The sequence below is a fragment of the Abramis brama genome (genome assembly GCF_963993115.1).
Source record: "Abramis brama genome assembly, chromosome: 24".
Lineage (NCBI taxonomy): Eukaryota > Metazoa > Chordata > Actinopteri > Cypriniformes > Leuciscidae > Abramis > Abramis brama.
Genome location: NC_139986.1, coordinates 12,981,586 through 13,008,871, shown reverse-complemented (window position 1 = coordinate 13,008,871; position 27,286 = coordinate 12,981,586). Strand labels below are relative to the sequence as shown.

Sequence of the window (27,286 nt, the reverse complement as noted above, 5' to 3'; positions counted from 1 at the left end):
TACAGTCACACATATTTAAAATAAGGTCCTTAGTACCCGCAGAGAGCCTCATACATCATTTAATTGTTATATAAATCATTGTAATGGTGTGTGTGCAGGGGCGTAGCAAATGTCTGAAGGGGACAGAATATGCACCAAAACTCGCTTATGGCTTGTTATCTTATTTGTACCTACTTGTATTGCCATGAGCAAATTATGTTTTAAGCAATAAATACTGATATAAATTATAATTAGAGTATAGACTACAGTATAAAGAAGTGTATGTAGTTTTTATTATAAATTATACTTGCATAGTAAAAAATTACCTTATTACATTATACACTACCGTTCAAACATTTTGGGTTTGTGAAAGAGGTCTCTTATGCTCACATGAGTATATTTGATCGAAAATACAGTAAAAAAAGTAATATTCAAAGTCCCTTTAAAAGGAGTCATGAACTGAGAAATCAAATTTTCCTTGAGCTTTTGACATATTAAGAGGTAATCAGAATATCCTATAAGTTTCAAAACTGAAAATGAGTCCTGTTTTGGACTCAAAAGTCCAAAAACAGGTTTTTTTTGTAATCAAGCCCAGAGCACGACTCATTGGCTATGTTTACATGCAACCAAATAATCCGTTAGTAATCGGATTGACCGCTCAATCGGACTGAAAAGCCCTCATGTAGGCCTATACCTTAATCGTTCCGATTGAGCTCGATCCGAATGAAATTTCGATCCGATTGAAAGGGGTGGTTTATTCCTTTTCTAATCCGTTCGAGAGAACATGTAAACACTTGATCGGATTGAAAACCGAAACTGAAAGGACTGCACATAGCGTAATGGCGTATGACGCGCCGAACAAGCTGTTCTTCCTGTTGAATAAACCAATGTAGGAGCATGGTTATTATGCGCAAACAGCTGGAAACTCTGTATATCCGTGCAGTGTGTGCATGTCAAAAAATATATTCCGATTTGAAGCTTGTGACATATAAACGTGCACATCAACTCGATCACATTTTAGCGTTCATGTAAACACTACATTCAAATTCATCAATCGGAATGAATTCAGTCCAATTGAAAAAAAAGTTGTGCATGTAAACATAGCCATTGTGGAATGTGTCTATTATAGGTGAAAGAAAAGAACACCTCTGCAGAAAAAAATTAACGCCTACTTCATCATTGCAACGTTGGCCCCGCCCACTGGCGTGTTAGTGAGATAAGAGCAATACAGGATTACTGGACTAAAAATAACACTACCTTCCAAAGGATCCTAATGCTAGGAATGTGGTTATTTGTTTTCAACAATGTGAATGTCTCAGTTGAGCATTATTTATTTGTATTGGGTACATTTAACTGTGGATTCTTTGGCAAATCAGTTGTAATTTTGGCGCAGGCTTTGCCCGAATTCATCAGACACAATGACTTTACCAATTGGCGATCGTATAGAAACGTAATGTCTACATTCAGATGATCAACAAAGTGGCTCCTTTTAAGGTATAGGAGGACACGTCCCTCATACATATTTTACCTTCAAAATAACTTTTCACATGGGGTCTCATGCATTTTGTGCTCTGTTTTTTCTATTTCAGTGCGACAGACGTCCTGCATGGAGGACATGACGAAAGAATTAAACACAACAAGGAAAAGGATGAGTAAAAAGAGAGAATAAATCAGGTGAGTTTGTGGATGTGTTTCAGTCTCCTCTGAAGAATGCGTTTCCCAAAGAATCAACCATTTTTTTCATTGTCAAAATTGCTCCAGTGTACTTAAACATTTGCTCCATAGATATTCCCAGAATGCACTGACAAATCCATACAACTAAGTGGCGAGTTCAAGTTTAAATGTTTGAAGACAGACAATTCTGTTTTTAATCTTTTTAATCTTTCATCCTTTATGTTCATGAAAGTGAAACAATAACGCAATTATGCAAACTTTCAATTTGAGTTAAATATTAGTCAGAAGATGATTATATACAGTGGGGAGAACAAGTATTTGATACACTGACGATTTTGCAGGTTTTCCTACATACAAAGCATGTAGAGGTCTGTAATTTTTATCATAGGTACTCTTCAACTGTGAGAGACGTAATCTAAAACAAAAATCCAGAAAATCACATTGTATGATTTTTAAATAATTAATTTGCATTTTATTGCATGACATAAGTATTTGATCACCTACCAACCAGTAGGAATTCCGGCTCTCACAGACCTGTTAGTTTTTCTTTAAGAAGCCCTCCTGTTCTCCACTCATTACCTGTATTAACTGCACCTGTTTGAACTCGTTACCTGTATAAAAGACACCTGTCCACATACTCAATCAAACAGACTCCAACCTCTCCACAATGGCCAAGACCAGAGAGCTGTGTAAGGACATCAGGGATAAAATTGTAGACCTGCACAAGGCTGGGATGGGCTACAGGACAATAGGCAAGCAGCTTGGTGAGAAGGCAACAACTGTTGGCGCAGTTATTAGAAAATGGAAGAAGTTCAAGATGATGGTCAATCTCCCTCGGTCTGCGGCACCATGCAAGATCTCACCTCGTGGGGCATCAATGATCATGAGGAAGGTGAGGGATCAGCCCAGAACTACATGACAGGACCTAGTCAATGACCTGAAGAGAGTTGGGACCACAGTCTCAAAGAAAACCATTAGTAACACACTACGCCGTCATAGATTAAAATCCTGCAGCGCACGCAAGGTCCCCCTGCTCAAGCCAGCGCATATCCAGGCCCGTCTGAAGTTTGCCAATGGCCATCTGGATGATCCAGAGGAGGAATGGGAGAAGGTCATGTGGTCTGATGAGACAAAAATAGAGCTTTTTGGTCTAAACTCCACTCGCCGTGTTTGGAGGAAGAAGAAGGATGAGTACAACCCCAAGAACACCATCCCAACCGTGAAGCATGGAGGTGGAAACATCATTCTTTGGGGATGCTTTTCTGCAAAGGGGACAGGATGACTGCACTGTATTGAGGGGAGGATGGATGGGGCCATGTATCGTGAGATCTTGGCCAACAACCTCCTTCCCTCAGTAAGAGCATTGAAGACGCAACACACACAGCCAGGGCAACTAAGGAGTGGCTCCGTAAGAAGCATCTCAAGGTCCTGGAGTGGCCTAGCCAGTCTCCAGACCTGAACCCAATAGAAAATATTTGGAGGGAGCTGAAAGTCCGTATTGCCCAGCGACAGCCCCGAAACCTGGAGGATCTGGAGAAGGTCTGTATGGAGGAGTGGGCCAAAATCCCTGCTGCAGTGTGTGCAAACCTGGTCAAGAACTACAGGAAACGTATGATCTCTGTAATTACAAACAAAGGTTTCTGTACCAAATATTAAGTTCTGCTTTTCTGATGTATCAAATACTTATGTCATGCAATAAAATGCAAATTAATTACTTAAAAATCATACAATGTGATTTTCTGGATTTTTGTTTTAGATTCTGTCACTCACAGTTGAAGAGATGTATACATATCAAGAGTATGATAAAAATTACAGACTTCTACATGCTTTGTAAGTGGGAAAACCTGCAAAATCGGCAGTGTATCAAATACTTGTTCTCCCCACTGTATACCTCCCTTTTTATTTGTATTTTTTGTAGTGATCTTTATTATTAATAATATTATGTTATTTATATTATATTAGGTTTAATTTGTTATCATAAGTTAACTACATTGGATAACATGAATAACTTCTACAGCATTAATTAATATTAGTCTATGTTAATTACAATTTTTAGTAATCTTTTTTTTAAATCAAAAGTTATCTGTTAATATTAGTTAATGCACTGTAAACTAACATGAACAACAATATTTTTTACTAATTAACTTTAATTAATAAATGCTTAAAAAATACTGCTCATTGTTAGTTCATGTTAGCTAATGCATTTTCTATTGTTAACAAATGGGACCTTGCTGTATAGTGTTAACATTATATTTGCTTTTTTATGTTAGCTATTTAAACAATAAAATAATGCAGGACAAGAGCATATTCCAAGACTTTCATAAAGACGTTATACAGCGATGTTGTTGATAAAAAACAGTCATGTTTTAATGCGTGACCTTGTAATTGTCCCGCAGGTAATTGAGTCATCAGTGTCTCAATGTCTAATGGATCTGCTGCCTGAATTAGTAATCATGATATTGCGATTCATGTCATGTGGGAAATAGAGAGTGGAGTGAAACTAAGTTTAACCAATGAGTTGTTCTGAGACTCCAGAAGCTGCTTGGTGTAAGGCAGTGGTTCTCAGCTGGTTTGGCCACGGGACCCACATTTTCCCTTGGTCATCAAGCCACGACCCACTTTTTTTAGGAATTATATATAGGTTCTATTAATACAATAAGGTTGGTAAGTTGGTATGGGCCACCACAGTCATTTAAAATATACAAAATAACACAAAGTGAAAATAAGGTGGCATTTTGGGGTTATGAAAACAACAGTTACCATGGTGAGAACACAATACTAACATGAATCATTAATGAAACATGGAAACTTGCAAATCCTTCCCAGCTAACACACGACGTACCAGTTATGTGATTTATTGGTACTTTACTTTTATTTCATGACTTACTAATTGCCGAAAAGCAGTCAGTATCTGGTGTGACCACCATTTGCCTCACGCAGTGCAACACATCTCTTTCGCATAGTTGATCAGGTTGTTGATTGTGACCTGTGGAAAGTTGGTCCACTCCTCTTCAATGGCTGTGCGAAGTTGCTGGATATTGGCAGGACCTGGAACATGCTGTCGTATACGCTGATCCAGAGCATCCCAAACATGCTCAATGGGTGACATGTCCGGTGAGTATGCTGGCCATGCAAGAACTGGGATGTTTTCAGCTTCCAGGAATTGTGTACAGATCCTTGCAACATGGGGCCGTGCATTATCATGCTGCAACATGAGGTGATGGTCGTGGATGAATGGCACAACAGTGGGCCTCAGGATCTCGTCACGGTATCTCTGTGCATTCAAAATGCCATCAATAAAATGCACCTGTGTTCGTTGTCCATAACATATGCCTGCCCATACCATAACCCCACTGCCACCATGGGCCACTCGATCCACAACGTTGACATCAGCAAACCGCTCACCCACACAACGCCATACACGCTGTCTGCCATCTGCCCTGTACAGTGAAAACCGGGATTCATCCATGAAGAGAACACCTCTACAAAGTGCCAGATGCCATCGAATGTGAGCTTTTGCCCATTCAAGTCGGTTACAATGACGAACTGCAGTCAGGTTGAGACCCCGATGAGGACGACGAGCATGCAGATGAGCTTCCCGAGACGGTTTCTGACAGTTTGTGCAGAAATTCTTTGGTTATGCAAACCGTCTCGTTTACATATGGTAACCCTCGTTCCCTGAGGGAGGGAACGGAGACGTATGTCGTGGTGAACGACAGATAGGAATCTCGCTAGAGAGGCCAATCTACTTCGAGTGAAACTAAAACAAGCCAATACACATTGGCGTGCAATCATTTGCATCAGATGTGCAGCCTCGCAGCGCAGGTATTTAACGAGCAGCTGGTGCGATTGCACTTCAGTTTTTTGCTGAGGAGCCAAGCCTGAAAAGCTGGTCGCCCCGGCGGGTAGCAGCAGATGTGGCGACGGGACGTATGTCTCCGTTCCCTCCCTCAGGGAACGAGGGTTACCATATGTAACCGAGACATTGTGAGTACTCACAGTGCTTCTACCCGTTTAGGGTGAGAACACGGGAGGACACGGGCTCTACACGTAGGCTATAGAATCTAGCGAACGTGTTAGGTGTCACCCAGCCCGCAGCTCTACAGATATCTGTTAGCAAGGAGCCACGTGCCAGCGCCCAGGAGGATGCAACGCCTCTCGTGGAGTGTGCATGCAACCTGAGCAGGCAGGGCATGCCTTGAGCTTGGTAAGCCAAGGCGATGGCATCCACTATCCAGTGGGCCATCCTCTGCTTGGAGACAGCCTTTCCCTTCTGCTGGCCTCCGTAACAGACAAAGAGCTGGTCTGAGGTCCTGACGCTTTGAGTTCTGTCCACGTACATACGCAGAGCGCGAACTGGACAGAGCAAAGCCAGGGCTGGGTCTGCCTCCTCCAGGGGCAGCGCTTGCAGGTTTCACTACCTGATCTCTAAAGGGAATGGTAGGAACCTTGGGCACATAGCCAGGCCGGGGTCTCAGTACAACATGGTTGTCACCCGACCCGAACTCTAGGCACGATTTGTCGACCGAAAATGCTTGCAGGTCCCCTACCCTCTTGATCGAGTCCAGTGCAATCAGCAGCAAAGTCTTCAAGGAGAGAAGCTTTAAGTCTGCTGACTGCAAGGGCTCAAAGGGAGCATCCTGAAGTGCTTGAAGCACCAGGGAAAGGTCCCAAGAGGGTATGGAGGGGGGATGAGGAGGATTTAATCGTCTCGCCCCCCTAAGGAACCTGACGACCAGGTCGTGCTTTCCTAATGTTTTGCCATCTATGTGGTCATGACATGCAGAAATAGCGGCAGAATGTACTTTGAGGGTGGAGGGAGACAGCCTTCGCTCCAATCCTTGCCGCAGGAAGGAAAGCACTGACCCTATCGAACATCTTCGGGGGTCCTCTCTACGAGAGGAACACCACTCGACGAACAGGTTCCACTTCAAGGCGTACGCACGTCTCGTAGACGGCGCTCGCGCAGAATTGATGGTGTTAAGTACCTCTGGGGGTAAGTCACCTAGAACCTCCGCGTCCCGTCCAGGGACCAGACATGGAGTTTCTAGAGGTCCGGACGCGGGTGCCATAGGGTGCCCCGTCTCTGAGTCAGAAGGTCCTTTCTCAGAGGAATGGGCCAGGGAGGGACTGTCACAAGGAGCACGAGTTCTGGGAACCAAGTCCGGGTGGGCCAATAGGGAGCCACCAGAAGGACCTGCTCCTCGTCCTCCCTGACTTTGCACAGGGTCTGTGCAAGTAGGCTAACTGGGGGAAATGCATATTTGCGGAGGCCCCGGGGCCAGCTGTGTGCCAGTGCGTCCGTGCCGAGTGTTTCCTCGGTCAGGGAGTAAAACAACTGGCAGTAGGAGGTCTCTGAGGTGGCAAACAGGTCTACCTGAGCCTCCCCGAACTCTCTCCAGATCAGCTGAACCGCCTGGGGGTGGAGTCGCCATTCTCCCGGAAGCACAGCTCGTGACAGCTCGTCGGCCACACGGTTGAGCAGACCGGGGACATACATGGCTCGAAGCAACCTCAGATGCTTCTGACTCCAGAGGAGGACATGGCGGGCGAGTTGCGACATGCGACAGGAGCGTAGACCACCTTGACGGTTGATGTACGCAACGGTCGCAGTGTTGTCCGTACAGACCAGCACGTCTCTGCCCTGAAGCGGCCTTTTTAAGCGGCTCAGAGCGAGACGTACTGCAAGCAACTCGAGGCAGTTGATGTGCCAATGCAGTTGGGGGCCCGTCCACACTCCTGACACTGCATGCCCGTTGTACGTGGCACCCCATCTGTGAATACCACAGCATGCCTGGACACCTGTTCCAAGGGGACTCCAGCCCGGAGGAACGAGGGGTCTGACCACGGACTGAAGGTCTGGCGGCACTCCGGTGTCATTGCCACCCGGTGAGTGCCGTGATGCCACGCCCATCTCGGGACTCGGCCGTGAAGCCAGTGCTGAAGCGGTCTCATATGGAGCAGCCCGAGCTGAGTTACCGCTGCTGCCGCTGCCATATGCCCCAGGAGCCTCTGAAAGAATTTCAGTGGGACCGCTGTCCTGCCTTTGAGGCACGCTGTCTGTGCGAACGAATCCAACTCCATACCGAGAAAAGAGATCCTCTGCACAGGGGCGAGTTTGCTCTTTTCCAGTTGACCTGAAGGCCCAGCTGGCTGAGGTGCCTGAGCACGAGGTCCCTGTGTTCACATAACTGATCTCGAGAGTGTGCTAGTATGAGCCAGTCGTCAAGATAGTTGAGAATGCGAACGCCCTGTTCTCTCATGGGAACAAGGGCCCCCTCCGTGACTTTCGTGAAGATACGGGGAGACAGGGCCAGCCCGAAGGGCAGGACCTTGTACTGATATGCTCGACCCTCGAACGCAAAGCGCAGAAACGGCCTGTGTCGAGGAAGAATCGAGACATGAAAGTACGCATCCTTCAGGTCGATCGCTGCAAACCAATCTTGGGGACGGATGCATTCGAAAATGCGTTTCTGCGTGAGCATTTTGAACGGTAGCTTGTGAAGGCTCCGATTCAAAATTCGCAGGTCCAAGATCGGTCGTAACCCACCACCTTTCTTGGGTACAATGAAGTAGGGACTGTAGTGCCCTGACCTCATATCGGCTGGAGGGACCGGCTCTATTCTATTCCTTCGCCAGTAGGACTGCGATCTCCGCGCGCAAAACATGGGCATCGGCTGCTCTCACTATAGTGGAGTGGATGGCCCGAAACTTGGGGGGACGCTGGGCGAACTGAATCGCATAGCCGAGCCTGATGGTCCGAATGAGTCAGCGAGACGGACTGGGGAGTGCTAACCAGGCTCGTAGAGACCGTGCAAGCGGGACAAAAGGGACCGTAGGCGTACCCGGAGTGGGGCAGCGAGGTGGAACACAGGGACTCGGCTCGGGAGGCTCTCTCTGGGAGGCGGCCCGTAGCGGAGTCTGAGTGTGCTGAGCAACACTTACCTGGTTCCACGGGGCAGGAGGTGCAGGAGGTGCAGGAGGCGGCTTGGTTGCGTTCTCGAACTGCACACTGCTGCCTGCTGGCGATAGAAGAGGTGGATGAGAGTGGTGAGGATTCTCTCCTCCCACTGCTCTCCGGGCCCTCTTCGGACCCAGAGACGGAAGAATTTTATTGAAAATTTGGGTACCGCTGGTTTTGAGGCCAGCGGCAGAACAAAAACAAAAGGAAAATGAAGATTTTCCACCCGGCCCTCTTCCGGGGGATGGAGCGATGCGGTCATCGTCTCCTGGAGAGCAGTCCCTTCCATCTCTGGGTCGCCCGTCCTAGGGCCGCTTGTTCCTGGCTTTGCCGGCCTTCTTGGCGGGGGCCTGGACGGGTGGGGCGGCCTGCCTGCGAATGGCTCCATGGCGGCGTTTAGATGGAGGCTGCGGCGTGGGTGCAGGGGCAGGGGCAGGAGGCCGCCCTCGGCGACGAGCAGACTGAAGAGCCGCAGGCGGTGGAGTGGAGGCAGCAGCTGGCCGTCGCGGCAGGATGTGTCTGATGGCCTCAGTCTGCTTTTGTACAGCCGAGAACTGCTGGGCGAAGTTCTCGACCGCGTCGCAGAAGAGGCCGGGGGAGTTAAGGAACCGGGGGAGTTAAGGAACCAGAGCTTGTCGGTCTCCCTCATGTCGGCCAGACACAGCCAGAGATGGCGTTCCTGGACCACCAAGGTGGACATCGCACGACCCACCGACCGCGCGCGGTCACCTTCGTCGCACGGAGCGCGAGGTCCGTCGCGATGCGAAGTTCCTGGAGAACTTGGGGATCGTGACCACCCTCGTGCAGGTCCTTCAGTGCCTTGGCCTGATGGACCTGCAGCAACGCCATGGCGTGCAAGGCAGAGGCAGCATCCCCACAGGCCTTGTAAGCCTTGCCGGTTAAATCCGACGAGTACTTACAGGCCCGGGAAGGAAGACACGGTTCTCCACGCCAAGTGGAGTTAGGGCACAGTTGTATAGCAATGGCCCGTTCCACTGGCGGGATACGCGTGTATCCCTTAGCCGCCCCGCCATCAAGGGTGGTGAGGGAGGAGGAGCCACCGGAACGGTTTCTGGCAGTAAAAGGTGCCATCCACGTCTGCACAGCTGATGCAAATGATTGCACGCCAATGTGTATTGGCTTGTTTTAGTTTCACTCGAAGTAGATTGGCCTCTCTAGCGAGATTCCTATCTGTCGTTCACCACGACGTACGTCGAGAGTGACCGACCGATAAGGGAACGATTGTTGCAGCAGCTGTCCGGGTGGCTGTTTACACGTAGTCTGCGGTTGTGAGGCTGGTTGGATGTACTGGCAAATTCTCTGAAACGCCTTTGGAGACGGCTTATGGTAGAGAAATGAACATTCAATTCACGAGCAACAGCTCTGGTGGACATTCCTGCAGTCAGCATGCAAATTGCACGCTCCCTCAAAACTTGCGACATCTGTGGTATTGTGCTGTGTGATAAACCTGCATTTTAGAGTGGCCTTTTATTGTGGCCAACCTAAGGCACACCTGTGCAATATATATATATATATATATATATATATATATATATATATATATATATATATATATATATATATATATATATATATATCAGATGGTAGTAATATGTGTTTATCCACTTATATCTGATATGACACAAATATTACATCAGAAGTGATGTTGGAATATTATCAATTAAAATGTGTTGTACAGCAGTGAGGTTTCCAAGAGCAGATGTTTCTGTGTCCGTTATCATTGATCTTCTAGAAATTGTGAAGTGTGGGGAAATCCTGAAGTAGAACCATGATTGTGTTTTAGTCTGAAATTTCTTTCAGTACCCCATCTGGGCACACACACACACACACACACAGGCTCTAGTAGTGTTATAACTGCCTGTGAAACTCTAAATTATGGTGGCAGAGCAGCTGTTCTGCCAAAGGATTTGATCAGACGACTGCAGACCTAAATGTGCTGAACCTACACTGCCTCCCACACACACAGTCTTATTAGAGGAAGAATATCTCACATCTACCTGATGTAAGCTGAAGCACACTGAACGAGGTTTTTAATTAACTGCCAACCAAAACACACACACACGCACACACACACACACACACACACACACAAACCTGAGGGTTAAATTGACCCAGAAAGTTCCATAACAGCATTCCAGTACCTTCGACCGAAAAAAAGAAAACAAATACTGGCTTTTTGTTTGTCGATTCATTCCAAATCCTGCTTGTTTTTATTTGATCTTTACTAGAAAATAATTATTTCTAGCAAATATATGCATACCAAACTCACAAAAGGATGTCAGCACTAATTGATTTTTGGGTCTGCCCACCTCCAAAATCCTGATTTAACTTCTGTAGCCACCCCAAATTTAAATTATTTCTATAATATATTTATTAGGGCTGTCAATGTAATACAATAATTTACTGCAATGCAGTTAACATATTAAAATGATTTCTGAAGGATCAGTTGACACTGAAGATTGTAAATTAGCTACATTTTAAAAAGCAGTTTTTTTAAATTGTAATATTATTTCACAATATTACAATTTTTACTGTATTTTAATTAAGTAAATACTTTTTTATAAGACTTTATATATATATATAATATATATATATATATATATATATATGTATATGTATATGTATATGTATGTGTGTGTGTGTGTGTGTATATTTATATATATGTTTATACACACACACACACACATATAGTTCCCTTTCAAAAGCTACAATCGATGCTGCGCTGCTTAGCGCATTGGGAACGTCTTTAATCGTGACCAGCTGTGAATATTGTGTGTAACACGCCAATAGAATTGACCCGGAGGTAATATATCCTCGGTCGATGACGTCATCGACGCGCACCCGTGACACAAGGCTATAAATAGATGAGCCACAGGTGCATCGTCAGGTCTTTTGTCTTCAGAGGCCTCTCTGTGTTTGTGTGCAAGCATCTCTCACCTCTCTGTCTATTACAGATCTTTGGTTAGGAGTTAGTTTTTCAACTGGCAGTGTGCAGATTTTTCTCTTTCTCATCTCTGTCGATCTAGTGAAAAGAGTTAAATCAAAAAGAAATGAGTCAACAACAGAGTAAGCGCTGTGTATGGAGCGAATTATGTGCCATAATTAAACAAACAAATCCAGCATTTTGCAAACAAACTCGATCCCACACAGGGGACGATGAAATATCTCTTGGGTCTACGGACTATGAGCAGCCTACCTCTGAGTGAAGATAAATCTGTTGAGGAATTGCTCGAGGTGGTTACAGCTTGACTGGCCACGCGAACAAGAGACCCCCAAACAATCTAAGCTAGAGTATAGGTTTCTGTCCGGTGGCAGGGGGGAGGGACCAAAACACCAGTCTCTCCCCTTCTTCGAGGACCTCCATGACGAACTATCAAAGTCATGGAGTAAACCATATACTTCTCGCGTCTTTGTGCCTTGGACGTCGACTTTTTCGGGTGCAAAGATGCGGGGGTATGCGGAGATGCCGCAGGTTGAAGAGACGCTCGCGAGCTATCTCTCGCCTGGTTCGGCATTTTTGCTTAAGAAACCTCCCCTCCCCACGAAGCCATGTAGAACAACTTCGGCTCTCGTGGGTAAAGCTTATCAAGCTGCAGGTCAGGCTGGTGCAGCGCTGCACACTATGGCAGTGTTACAGGCGTACCAGGCTGACCTGTTGAAGGACTTGAGTGCGGGAAGTACAATCAATGAAGAGGCGTTCACAGAGTTTCGTCGAGCCACAGACCTGTCTCTCCATGCCACTAAGCAAACGGCCTGTGCCATCGGCCGTTCAATGTCTGCTTTAGTCAGCACGGAGAGGCACCTGTGGCTTAACCTCACGGGTATAAAAGACAAAGGCCGTGTTTTTCTTTTGGATTCCCCTATTTCACCCTCTGGCCTGTTTGGCGATTCCAATAATACGGTTGTCACAAGGTTCAGGGAGGTTAAGAAACACGAGGAAGCTTTTGTGAAATTCCTTCCTCGCCGCACTCAAGGGGAGGGGCCATCGGCCACCCAACCTCTCCCCGATCCTTCAAAAGCCAGGGAGGTGAAGAGGCAGAGTGTGGCGAACCATGCTCCCCCTCAAAAAGATTGGGGACAGGTTCGTCGCACTCAGCAGCCTCCCAGGCCAGACATCAGGACTATTATCAACAGAAAGAAGTCCTGATGGTCTGGCGCCCAGTCTAGTGGGGGTAACCCCCCATGGTACAGGGTGTGTACAATATCTAACCGCTCCTCCTCGTTAGCCTCACAAAACCTCTCCATCCCCGCCGCCTCTGGTGCTTCTGGGGGCAGTGGTTTCCAGCGAAATGTTAGATGTTCCGTTGCTTCCTGCTGTCATCTAGGATACGGAACATCTAACATCTCCTCAAAAGAAAGTGTTAAAATTGATACCACTCTCAGTCTGGTAGCATGGAAACTTCTGCCAGGCATTTCTGCGTGGGTATTAAGCACAGTACAAATGGGATACAGAATCAAATTTATTCATCGTCCTCTGCGTTTCAACGGTGTGGTCTCCACTTCCGTGAGACCGGAGCTGATGCATGTACTGTCACAAGAACTACAAACTCTGATGAGCAAAGAGGCCATAGAACATGTTCCTCTTCCAGAGAGAGAGTCGGGCTATTACAGCAGATACTTCCTGGTTCCCAAGAAGGATGGGGGGGGTGTGTCCAATCTTAGATCTTCAAGACTTAAACCGTACAGTCAAAGTGCTCAAGTTCAAGATGTTAACTGTCAAGACGGTCGTGTCGCAAATTCAGCATCACGATTGGTTCGTCACGATCCATCTGAAGGACGCATATTTTCACATATAAATATTGCCACAACACAGGACGTTCCTGTGGTTCGCTTTCGGGGGCGAAGCGTACCAATTACAGGTTCTTCCATTCGGTCTAGCCTTGTCACCCCGCACATACACAAAATACATGGATGCAGCACTGGCTCCATTACGACTCCAGGGCATTCGCATTTTGAATTACATTGAAGATTGGTTAATACTAGCACAATCGCAAGAGATGGCGCTTTAACACAGAGACATCATGTTAGCTCATCTAGTTTCTCTAGGGTTGAGACTCAACGCCAAAGAAAAGCGTTCTTTCTCCTGCTCAGAGAATGACTTATCTAGGGATTGTTTGGGATTCGATTACGATGCGGGCACAACTGTCTCCCGCTCGAATCGAGACCATTCGGCATACCATGAGCAAGGTCAGGCTAGGGCAAGATTGCACTGTTCGTCAGTACCAAAAAATGTTAGGTTTCGTGGCATCAGCATTCACGGTAATTCCTCTGTGGCTGTTGCACATGAGACCATTTCAGTTGTGACTAAAAGCCAGGGGATTTCATCCAAGGGCCAATCCTCAAAGGCAAATAAAAGTGACGCGCCGCAGGCTTTGTACACTATCTCTGTGGCTCAGACCCCGGTTCCTCGCCTTGGGTCCCACTCTAGGGGCGCCTTGTCGTCGCAGACTGTTAACGACAGACGCCTCCCTGATGGGCTGGGGAGCGGTCTTAAGTGGTCGTCCAGCTCAAGGGGAATGGGAGGGTCATCAGCTCAACTGGCACATCAACTGCCTTGAGATGATGGCTGTATTTCTGGCCCTGAAATATTTTCTCCCTCAGTTGAGAGGCTGTCATGTCCTAGTGTGGGTGGACAACACAGCGGCAGTCTCTTACATAAATCACCAGGGAGGTCTGCGCTCACGCAATATGAACAGAATAGTGAGGCAGATTTTTCTCTGGGCCCAGGACAAGTTCCTGTCACTCAGGGCAGTGTACATTCCAGGGCATCTGAATGTGGGAGTGGATTTACTACTGGACAGAAACTACCGATGGTGGAATGGAAACTCCACCCAAGAGTAGTGAAACAGATTTGGACCAGATTTTACAAAGCAGAGGTTCGCTTCGCCTCCCATCAGACGCAATGTCCCCTCTACTTCTCTCTGAGTCACCCAGCCCCCCTGGGTGTGGACGCGATGGCGCACACATGGCCCAAAATGCACCTGTATGCGTTTCCTCCAGTTTCTCTGCTCCCAGGAGTTCTAGCCAGAGATCGCCAACAAGGGTCTTGCCTCTTACTTCTTACTGATAGCGCCGCTTTGGCCGAACAGAGTATGGTTCTCGGAGATAATATCTCTCCTCGACGGCTCGGCATGGGCGATTCCGGAGAGGAGGGACCTTCTGTCTCAGGCGGAGGGCACGATATTCCATCCCAGGCCCGACCTGTGGAACCTTCATGTTTGGCCCCTGATGGGTACCAATTAAGAGACACTGGGCTTTTGCCTGACGTTATTGGGACCATTCTAAGTGCTAGGGCTTCCTCCACTAGAAAGAGTTATGCCAGCAAATGGGGTGTCTTTGAAAGTTGGTGTGTTGTACATAATGCAGATCCGGTCAACTGCCAGATTGCTTCAGTTCTAGACTTCCTGCAGGAAAAATGATCAACAGGCACATGTCCCTCCACTCTCAAAATTTATGTGGCCACTCTTTCGGCTTGCCACACCTTGTTTGACGGGGTGCCACTAAGGAGACATCCTCTGCTCGCTCGTTTCATTCGTGGGGCCAGATGACTGAGGCCTCCCGTAAGAACCAAGATCCCTTCATGGGACTTAGGAGGGGGCCGTAACAAGGGGGCGGCCACCACCAAGCAGACCATGTCACAGTGGGTCAGGGATGCTATTGCTCTTGTCTATGAGGCGCACGGTCAAGCTTCGCCAACGGGTCTTCGGGCTCACTCCACCAGGGGGGTCACCTCCTCTAGTGCTCTGGCAAGGGGTGCCCCCTTACAACTTGTTTGTGATGCGGCAGGCTGGTCCTCTCTGCACACATTCTCAAGATTTTATAGTTTGGATGTTCATGCCACTCCGGGTTCTCACGTCCTTGAGTCGACATCACAAGCTAATGTCTGAGGCCTTCTTTTGCGTTCTTGTGAGCACACCTACACAACCGTAAAGGGTCCAGACACCTTCAAGCACGGCGGCATGGGTATTCTCGTTCCCAATGCGCTAAGCAGCACAGCATCGATTGTAGCTTTTGAAAGGGAACGATCCGGGTTACTTGACTGTAACCTTGTCCCCTGAAAAAGCGTAACGAGATGCTGCGCTACATTGCCGTGCTGAAGATATCCCGGGACTGCTCTTCAGAAAAAATATCCTGACGATGCACCTGTGGCTTATCTATTTATACGCTTGTGTTGTGGGTGCGCGCCGATGACGTCATCGACCGAGGCTATATTACCTCCGGGTCAATTCTATTGACGTGTTACACACAATATTCACAGCTGGTCACGATTAAAGACGTTCCCAATGCGCCAAGCAGCACAGCATCTCGTTCCGCTTTTTCAGGGAACAGAGTTACAGTAAAGTAACCCGGATCGTTAAGTATAACAATAGAGAACAAGCAGCTTTGAAACACAAAGGGTTATTTTTTAGATATTTTGTCTGTGCACATCAGTAGTTCTGAGGAAGTCTCTCAGCTTCTATCAGCCTGTCTGCTGTCTGTCTCTAATAGAACTGGATACTCGCGCTGGCAGGTAGGAAGCCCAGAGAACAGGATTAGAGGATACAGGGGAAGTCACACTGTGAAGTCAGCTTCACTTCATTGTCTGAGATCAGACTAACCTTTGTGTTGCCAGGTCTCTGCTTTTACAGTCGCTATGGCAGCGGCCTAACTGCAGCAAGGGATGCTAGGATGCTGTTTTGTGAGCTGTAGCAAAATAATCAGTGGCTTTTATGATACCTTTAGTCACTGTTATATTGTGCACACAAACACACACACACACACACACACACACACACACACACACACACACACATAGAGTTCCAACAATAGCTGCGTGAACCCAAGCACCTCTGTCAGAGTAATACTATAAGGGAACATATCTCTAGTGATGCTCTGTGAGCTGCTTCTGTATATAAAAATGATTCTGTGGTGCAGTCATAGACGGTAAAAAAAATATTGACGTAGTGTCTGTGACGTCACCCGTAGGTTTCTGAAGAGCATTTTTGAAGCCCAAACTGGGTGGAGCTCATCTCTTTAAGATTTAAAAAAAAAACTAAGTAAATTATATATTAGTACTCATACTCAATTTAAGCTTGTAGAAATTAAAACTTAAATATAAACAAACATAGTAAAATTGAGTAAAACCTACTCAGCTTTCTGATACTGATGTTTCCATCATGCACTGGGGCATAAATAATTAATAGAGTTGCATTTTTCACTGTTTTCCAGCTGTTTTTACATGGTTTTATCATTGCTTTTGTTGTTTAGTGACTTGCTGTTTTGTGACATCTGGAGTTCATTTTCTACTCAAAATGACACATTCACAAACAAAAATGATCCATCAAATGTTACCGTTATTGTGTATTGTTTCTGTACCAAGTATATTGAGATCTCTGTGTTCGGGAATCGGGTGGGTACCACATTACTTCTATTATGTGGATATGTAGTCTACACAATATCTGCTGTATTATTTACTTAAGTAAAGCATACACTTTAAAAGTATGACTTAATTCAGAGTTGAAACAGAGTCTTGCAAAGTAAACTTCAGCTAAGTAGAAATTGATCAACTAAGTTTCCTAGTTAAATAATATATCAATTATTTCTTTGATTATTTGCTGTCTTTCAAATAGTATGTAAATTAAATACATAAGTGTGTATTTTATATTATATAATGTTCAGTAAACTGTAACTTTGCACTCAATTTAGGCTTGTAGAAAGGAAAGCTCAAACTTTCTAAGTACATTTTAATATTTGTTATATTTACAAAGAGTCTTCAAATCGAAGGATTTTTAAAGAATAAAAATATTGTAAGATTTATTTGTAGATTTGAGCACATTTAAAAGGTATGCAATTGAGTCAAATCTGCAAAAAGTACATGTACATTTTCAGTTTTCTGTTATTGAAATAGATCTAAAATAAAAATTAAATAGATTAAACTTTTCTTTTTTTAAAATTGAAATGAAATAAGTGGAAGTTAAAGTACTAAAATTACTAACACTAAAGCTGAAATAAAATCATTATATATAGAAATATAAAAACCGGTAACACTTTACAATAAGGTTTCATTAGTTAACATTAGTTAACTACTTTATTTAACATGAACTAAGAATGAACACTACTTCTACAGCATGTGTTAATCTTAGTTGATGTTAATTTCAACATTCACTAATACATTATTAATTATGCTGTATTTGTTAACATTAGTTACAAAACACCTCTCTGAGTGCCAAAAACAAACATTTTGTTTCATGTTTACATGTATTTAATTCAAGAAGTGTTAAAGGATCTTAATGTAATTTTAGATTTATTGTTCTTATGAAACTTTTCTTTTGGAATCTTCATTTTTAATGCCCTATATGGTTCAATCTCCTAAATATGTCAATGCAGTAGCATGTAGTACGGTACTGCATATTTTTTTATACTCTTGGTAGCTTTGGAAGCTGTTAAAATTAACAAAATCCCATCTCCCAAATATCCCTAAAACTGATTAAAATATAGATTCTTATAAATACATTTTTGAGAGCAAGTTAATGTGCCTCAACTTGACAATTTCAGTGGATTTTTGGCACTCAGATAGGTATGTTTTCTGCAATTCTTCTGATAGAGGGAAAAAAGATACATTTCTAGTTTAAACATTATTCATTCTTCAGACATTCCTTTTTAAATGCAATATGTATCAGCTGTGTGCAAAGTGAACCACATTTGGTTTTCAATCACTGAAAATGGGTCAAATTCAACAATTTGAACATGGAGCTGCTTTGAGATCCCCATTTCTATGGGACTGAACTATATAGGGCCTTGAAAATGAAGATTTCAAAAGGAAAGTTTATTAAGAATGAGAATCTTGAAGGATATTAAGATATCTTGAACACTTTTAGAGTTTCAGGTATGCAAACTTTGAAAAATATATATATATTATACAGTGAGGAAAATAAGTATTTGAACACCCTGCTATTTTGCAAGTTCTCCCACTTAGAAATCATGGAGGGGTCTGAAATTGTCATCGTAGGTGCATGTCCACTGTGAGAGACATAATCTAAAAAAAAAATCCAGAAATCACAATGTATGATTTTTTAACTATTTATTTGTATGATACAGCTGCAAATAAGTATTTGAACACCTGAGAAAATCAATGTTAATATTTGGTACAGTAGCCTTTGTTTGCAATTACAGAGGTCAAACGTTTCCTGTAGTTTTTCACCAGGTTTGCACACACTGCAGGAGGGATTTTGGCCCACTCCTCCACACAGATCTTCTCTAGATCAGTCAGGTTTCTGGGCCGTCCCTGAGAAACACGGAGTTTGAGCTCCCTCCAAAGATTCTCTATTGGGTTTAGGTCTGGAGACTGGCTAGGCCACGCCAGAACCTTGATATGCTTCTTACAGAGCCACTCCTTGGTTATCCTGGCTGTGTGCTTCGGGTCATTGTCATGTTGGAAGACCCAGCCTCGACCCATCTTCAATGCTCTAACTGAGGGAAGGAGGTTGTTCCCCAAAATCTCGCAATACATGGCCCCGGTCATCCTCTCCTTAATACAGTGCAGTCGCCCTGTCCCATGTGCAGAAAAACAGCCCCAAAGCATGATGCTACCACCCCCATGCTTCACAGTAGGGATGGTGTTCTTGGGATGGTATTCATCATTCTTCTTCCTCCAAACACGTTTAGTGGAATTATGACCAAAAAGTTCTATTTTGGTCTCATCTGACCACATGACTTTCTCCCATGACTCCTCTGGATCATCCAAATGGTCATTGGCAAACTTAAGACGGGCCTTGACATGTGCTGGTTTAAGCAGGGGAACCTTCCGTGCCATGCATGATTTCAAACCATGACGTCTTAGTGTATTACCAACAGTAACCTTGGAAACGGTGGTCCCAGCTCTTTTCAGGTCATTGACCAGCTCCTCCCGTGTAGTTCTGGGCTGATTTCTCACCTTTCTTAGGATCATTGAGACCCCACGAGGTGAGATCTTGCATGGAGCCCCAGTCCGAGGGAGATTGACAGTCATGTTTAGCTTCTTCCATTTTCTAATGATTGCTCCAACAGTGGACCTTTTTTCACCAAGCTGCTTGGCAATTTCCCCGTAGCCATTTCCAGCCTTGTGGAGGTGTACAATTTTGTCTCTAGTGTCTTTGGACAGCTCTTTGGTCTTGGCCATGTTAGTAGTTGGATTCTTACTGATTGTATGGGGTGGACAGGTGTCTTTATGCAGCTAACGACCTCAAACAGGTGCATCTAATTTAGGATAATAAATGGAGTGGAGGTGGACATTTTAAAGGCAGACTAACAGGTCTTTGAGGGTCTGGATTCTAGCTGATAGACAGGTGTTCAAATACTTATTTGCAGCTATATCATACAAATAAATAGTTAAAAAATCATATATTGTGATTTCTGGATTTTTTTTATTTAGATTATGTCTCTCACAGTGGACATGCACCTACGATGACAATTTCAGACCCCTCCATGATTTCCAAGTGGGAGAACTTGCAAAATAGCAGGGTGTTCAAATACTTATTTTCCTCACTGTATATGGCACTCATGTATGTTCTATGCAATTGAGATACAAAAAAATGAGATAGATTTCTAGTTTTAACATTATTTGTTCTTAGATATTCCTCTTTAAAAAAGGTTTTCACTTTGTGAAAGTGACCCACGTTTGGGTTTTTTTGACCACTGAAAATGTGTACAATTTGCCAATTTACTCATGGATCCACATTAAAATCTTCATATCTTTGGGATTGAACCATCGAGGGCCTTTAAAATTAATATACAAAAAGAACAGTTTGTTAAGAAGAATCTAAAAGTATATCAAGATATTTTTAAAACTTCTTGAGTTAAAGGTAGGCAAACTTGAGACAAAAAACAGAAGAAGTGCTTTTTGCCATTTTTGAACTGTCACCGTTGGTATATAATAATGCAACAAAGATTGCTAAAGTCAACAGATTTTACTAATAGACCTATAATCTCTGTGTAAAAATAAAATAATGATGCTGCCATCTTTCTAAAGTCATTTTTACATCCCTCTAATTTCTCTCCAAATCTCAGGTGGAAATTGTCATTTTGACCCCCTTCTACAAAATAGTGGATTACTCAGTAAATATACATGCACGAAATTTAATATTTTGGCTTTCGTCACTTTTTATGCTTGTCTTTCTACAGAAAAAAATATATATTTAAAAAAATCAAAAATTTGAGCTGGGGAAGTTTCCCGAAATTTGGTTGATTTGACCACGGAATAACCCTCCCCACTTGCATGGGTTTATTATAAGCAGCCACTTCTATAAATTCACATTAAGCTCATTTAAATGTTTTTATAATACTGTAAATGAAAATGATATAGATACATATTCCATTCAAATACATGTAGCCTACATCATACACGGAACCACTGCAACGCCCACATCTAGAAAACCTCTGTAATAAACACAGAGATGTTAGTCCCATCTAAATCGGCTGGTGAAATCACAGACATAGGGTGATAAGAAAACAAGTCCAATTCGAATAGAGCTATAATCTCATTTTGCCCTTTGGTTCATGTGGACCAGTCAAACATAATCCAATGTAACCAAAGACATGGAATCATCACAGGACCTGAAAACTGATCTGTGGGTATTAAACACTTTGCAGCTCACACCATTATCCAGAGTGGTTTTCTGTAGTCGGATCTCTAAAGGCCGAGCGCTGTCCTTCCTGCCAGAAAACCAGATTTGGTGCCTGGAGCTTTTTGATGTTAAAAGTATCAAACTCTCTAAGCTCGACTCTAACTGAAGCTCTTTTTAATGAGCTGTAATATGCACTGAATGCAGCGCAGTGAAAAACAGACCCATATGATGCACAGACTATGCTCTGGGAACTGGGGCTGGAGTTTAGGAAGAAAGGAACAGTATTCGGAGCACCACGTTCAGAATATCAATTGGTCTAGCGGGGTTAATGTTTAACACCAGTGCCAAGGAAAATTCAATTGCTTCCACAAAATGGGTGATATTTGAAAAGGAGCCTCGAGGAAGACTTCAAAGAGCACCAGCTCAGCAGTGTATCCACGGATACCGAGTCAATGGGAGTGAATGAGAGGGATGAAGACATGGTAATTTAGGTAGATTATTATTTTGTGTGCATGTGCGCGCTTCATTAGTGCTATATTTTGTGCGGCAAGGACGTGTCAGGATCTTAGAATGGGAAGAACGGAAGAGTAAATGATTTGTGCATTGACGGCATCTGTAGAGGACATTCAAATAAAATGACTAAATAAAAAATAACCATTAAGCCCAAGTTAAATGCACTTACTATTGACCACTTAAATGGTTGCTTAATAATTATAATTAGCCAATACTGTGTCACATGTACTACTTGGAACTATGCATTATTCAAATGAATGTTAATGACTTGTTTTCATGATTAAATTATAAATGAGTCATAATAAACCAAGAAAATGAGGCAGTGTTTTAGACGGCAAGGCCTCTTGGCTTTAAGCATTTTAGTCCATTAACCCAAAATAATGACCTCATTTGTGGAAAATGATTAGTTGTTTCTTTTCTCCCCATATTACAGGGTGTTATCTGGGTTATGAAATTATTCTTTTCTCTGCAATGGTGGCACTTGTAAAGCACAAAAACTTTTAGGAGTCAATGCAAACAAGTTAAACTCATCAAAGTCAGCGTGTCTCTCCTAATTTGCTGTTTTGAGTTGTTTGGCAATTACAAACGCAGCTCTCTGCCGTGTTTGCAACAATGAAATTAAAAACTCATTTACCATTTTTTCATAAACTCTTGATTTCACACCTCATTGCCGAGACTTGTGAAGCTCATTAAGGCTAAATCGCTATTCAGCGATAAAAGCATTGTGGTGCTCCCTGATACTCTGCCTTCCCTCTGCAATGCAACCTGGGAAGAGAAGGTGCCGAACTGACATCAATCATCAATTGCATGTGGTTCATTAAGACTGTATGAGGAAATAAACACATTTTCTTGCATGAAACTGACCCTTTATTGCCTTAAATTAATGAGTTTTGTTTATCTTTATAAAGTAATTCATGTTTCATGGATTATAGCTTTTCAATTTTATAAACAGTGTACCAGATTTTGTATCGAAACACTGTTACTAGAAGCAGGTTATCTGGTATTCGATATAAATTCAATGTAATTACATAGACCTTCATAGCTGTCACAGCTGTTTGCACATGTTGTCAGTCCTGTTTGATCAATTTCCCTATGGGGCTCTTAATTAAATTTCAGCACACTAGTCAGACCCGCTTTAGGTTATACTAAGATAAAATGATGCCCATGCAGTATTCAGACACTTGGCTAAATACTCAGCAGGTTATGAAACAAAGAAAACATGCTGAAATGCTCTAGACCAGTGGCCAACTTGACAAATGTCTTTTGTTTCCAAGTTGCACGTTTAAAAAACACCCACTTTGTATTTCAAATCTTTTTTATGTAAATATATTTGCTGTATTAAACTCATCTGTGTGTATAAGCAAACTTTTAGCCTAAGTTAGCTAGTTGTCCTACCTTAGCTACCGACTAGGGATGCACGATAAATCGGCCACCATATCGGTATAGGCTGGTATATGTTCATTTTAGATGTTATCGTTATCGGTCTGATAAGAAAATTTGGCCGATATATTAAAGCCGATAAATAATTTATTATTTCTTTCAGCTAAGACACTTCAGATGCGCACTTTTCGCCATGATGGTTTTGAATTGCTTGAAATATGATTGGAATTTACGTGCATACGCTACATACAATTATAATGAGAACATCATTATAATTGTGTGCTTGGGACATGGATCTTAATGATGAAAATTTTGTTTTGTAACCAGGCTCTCAAAAATTAGAAAAAAAATTGGATTCAGATTTATCGGCCAAAAGGCCTATGTCTGTTAACGGCTTTCGATATAAAGAATTATCGGTTATAGGCCAAAATGTTCATATTGGTGCATCCCTACTACTGACATTATTTTTTGGTGCGGTCACATTTAACATTGTTCAATGTTCATTGTTCAATTTTGCGTCAGGGTGAAAGATTTCCACTGGCAGATTTTGCAGCAGGTTCACAGGTCACGCGGATTCACTGGGTTGACTAACAGCATTGACAATAAGCATTAAACATTTTTTGTCCATAACATTTCTCCTAAATTTTGCTAATGTGACCACAACTTTAGACGATGTACCGTATCTTGCAGTGATAATAACTGCTGTTATTACAACTGACTAGCCTCAAACGAAAGCTTGAAGAACATTTTTGTGTTCCATCCAACTCCAATAACTTCAATTTGGAAACTATTGATGTATGATAGTAATTGATCTTCTCTGTTAATAATTCGGCTACCACTCATCTTGTCAAAATTGTTGTCTAATATTGCATCTTTTCTGTAACTATTTAAATTCATTTGAAATTCTTTGAAACCATTTTTCTTAGTTGTAGTGTTTCTGTTTCTGCTTTTGCATGGCAGAATTGTCCTGAAAAACAAATGCTACAGCAAATGCTTTACATATATTCATCTTGTGAGCATCTGACAACAAAAGTCTTATATCAAGTTGGAATATCCCACATCCGACTTTGAACGGAATGCAACAGCATGCAAGAAAGTTATGTTTCTAGACTTTTTGATATGTTTATTGTTATGATGTTTATTGTTATGTTTTCACCATCTGAGAGAATCTTACCACATACATTCTACCACTTCTTTCACATTATTCCTGCATTCTGATATTCAGTGGCGCTTTTCATGTGCAAAGGCTTTGTATTAGAACAATTCCGCTTTGGGCATTTCAACTGCATTTCCTCTCAGGTTTTGTTCTTCGCTATGGCGGACTAGTCATGAGAATTCAGATGCATTTGCATTTTTTAACATTTGCTGCCTTCGAAAAAGGTTGTACCATCTACCTCTTCCTATTTATTCTTCTTTCACTCAGCCTCTGCATGAAAGTATGTGTTAAAGAATGAGAGCACAAGAAAGTGTGCGTGTGTATGTCTGTCAGTTTGCGTCCTTGGGTTTTATGGGGCATTTGGATGCCATGATGAAGGCTATAGCCGCGGGGACAGACTGAGAGGTGTACAGTACAAACGGGGTAATGATGTCACGATTGCTGCTTTGAAACCCAACAGCCATGGGAAACAAAAGACTATTACACCCTCCTCTCTTCTTTTATTTCCCAACGCATCCCTCCATCTCTTACCTCCTTATTTTCGCTCTCTGTCTTCATTCTCTGCAGAGAGGCTTGTGTCTGTAGTCATCATACACAGGGCACAGTGGCTTCCTGAAGTGTCATAACACGTTAACAGTCCTGCCACTCAAGCTCCTCCTGCAGAGACCAAGCAAAGGCCAAAAGCTCTGGTTATATCACTGCAACAAAGGGACCTAATAGAAAACATATCCCCCTTTTATAGCTGTGATTCTCAGTGGGTTTTTCTTCAGGAACTAAATACAATTTTTTAATATACGAAAGCTATGAAATATGAGAGAATGTGAGTGTGAAAGCCTCTTGGAGAATATGTTCGTGTTTGTTCCTGTTTTGCAGATCTGATTGTACTCACACATGAAATCTAGAGCAGCTGTTTGCTCAATAGTGTTTCGCTTTCGGCTTCTGTTTAATCTGTCCTGTCCGCTAAATCAGCAGAAAAGCAGAGGGATTTTTTTTTTTAAAGCCAGTCTGTGGGAATTAAAGGAACACTTCACTCAAAAATGGAAATTCTGTCATGTGCTCGTGTCGTGTGTTCCAAAGCTGTATGATTTCCTTTCTTCCATGAAATGCAAAAACAGAATGCACAGTGTGGTATTTTCTGTGTATCAAGTGACAAAAAATGCTCCATAAAAAACTCCATTTGACTCATACTCTATATTTCAAGTCTTCTGAAGATATAAGATGTGTGAAGAACGGACTGAAATTGAACCCTCATCCTCTCCATACATTCTTTAACAAATCCTTCCTTCGTGGGTCAAAATGACCCGAACCCATAAAATTTTATCAAATGACCCAAGATAATTTTGGACAAGAGGAGAAATAAAATGAGGATCATTATCGGTGTTGCATTTCCTAACACTGTTTAACAAGTCTGGTGAATGACAGTGTAATCAACTGCAGTTTGTGTTATACATAAATAGTAAGTCAGTAAGTTTCAAACATGTATAGACCTTATGTAGCCCCGCCCTTTTTCAGCACTGCGCTCATTGTCTTTTGACTGTATTTTCACAGCGATCTTGCGTATTTATGAATGAACGGCTCGTTTTAAAATCTTCCCAGTCTACTGACATTTGTTAAGACATCTGCTTTAAACATTACAATCCTCATGATAACTTTACATTAAGTAAATCCACTTCAAAATTTAATTACTCCTGGACAGCAATGCCATAGAAATATACAGAGCGACTGCAAAAACGGAAGTTCAAAGACAATATTCTAAAGATGGCGGCGCCCTCATTTCTCTGGCACATAAGGTCTATAACTGTGCTACGTTACCCAACCATTTAATTTGACAAATAAAGTTACATGTAGGAGTAGTAATTTAGCATTAAACAATACATTACTTGCATCTAATTCATTAGAATTAAATAAAATCATAGAAAATCGCTTTACATAGAAGGGGGAATCTCCTCAATCACCACCAATAGCATCCACCTGGACGAAGCGACGGCAGTCAGATTGCGCCAGAATGACCACCACTCACCAGATTATTGGTGGTGTGGAGACAGAGTGATGAAGCTAATCATTATATATAGGGATGATTAGGAAGCCATGTTGATGAACAGAGGCCAATGGGCAAATTTGGCCAGGATTTGGATGGGATTTTTAATGGCCACAGAGAGTCAGGACTTCAGTTTATGGTCTCATCCTTTAAATCTAATATTTCAGTTTGTAATATGATGCCTCACACACATACACACATTTAAACTCCCATAGCTTGATATTCAAAAGCAGCTCTCTCATTAGAGTCTACTTTTCAACATTTAAAAAACGATGAGCTTTTCCCCCTTATTTTTAATGTACTACTGGAGATCAAATATTTCCTGACACATCTGCCCTCCTCATGTCAAAAGAGCACAGGGAGTTCAGTCTATTAACCTGTTTTAAAAGTTAAACTGACCTGCACACCAGCGCTAATGCTAAGAGACTGAGGAGCTGGTACATTATTAGAAGAAAACCACAGAGACTTATGTCACATCAGATTATTCACCCATTGACCTGAACATGCTAAGCTTCTGCTAATGCTAAATCCCCACAATTGGATTTGTATTGAGTGGATTGTGTTTTTTTATTGCTTTGTTTTTGTGTGTGGGGCGGGGGGGGGGGGGGGGGGGTTGCGGGGGGGGGGGGGGGGTGTGTGCCTATTTTGCTTCCACCTCCTACTTCCTGTTTTTCCATTTCCATTTTCATAATTGTTGTTTTTAGGTTTCCTGAGAATTAGGAGCTCAACTGGTTATGCAGTTTCACATTAATTTAGGCTAACACATGTTAAATTTCCTCCTGTGAGGTCTCCTGCCGTGATCTAAATAAAAAATATATCAAGATAATCTAGAAAGACACCATGCATCTTTTCTGGGAAATAATATGCAAAGTAAAATAATGTGTAATTTGCTACATTTGCTATATATATATATATATATATATATATATGTGTGTATATACAGTGGGGAGAACAAGTATTTGATACACTGCCGATTTTACAGG

The 27,286-nt window shown here is 43.0% G+C and overlaps 1 protein-coding gene across 3 annotated transcripts in view; it reads left to right on the top strand.

Moving 5' to 3' along the window:
- The window catches only part of dlgap1b (discs, large homolog-associated protein 1b), a 150,949-nt gene that overhangs the window by 53,924 nt on the left and 69,739 nt on the right, over nt 1-27,286 (top strand). For all 3 annotated transcript variants that reach the window (XM_084102779.1, XM_084102777.1, XM_084102778.1), the window contains one exon: nt 1,569-1,653. The gene's annotated coding sequence lies outside the window, so the exon portion shown is untranslated. The remainder of the gene's footprint in view (nt 1-1,568; nt 1,654-27,286) is intronic.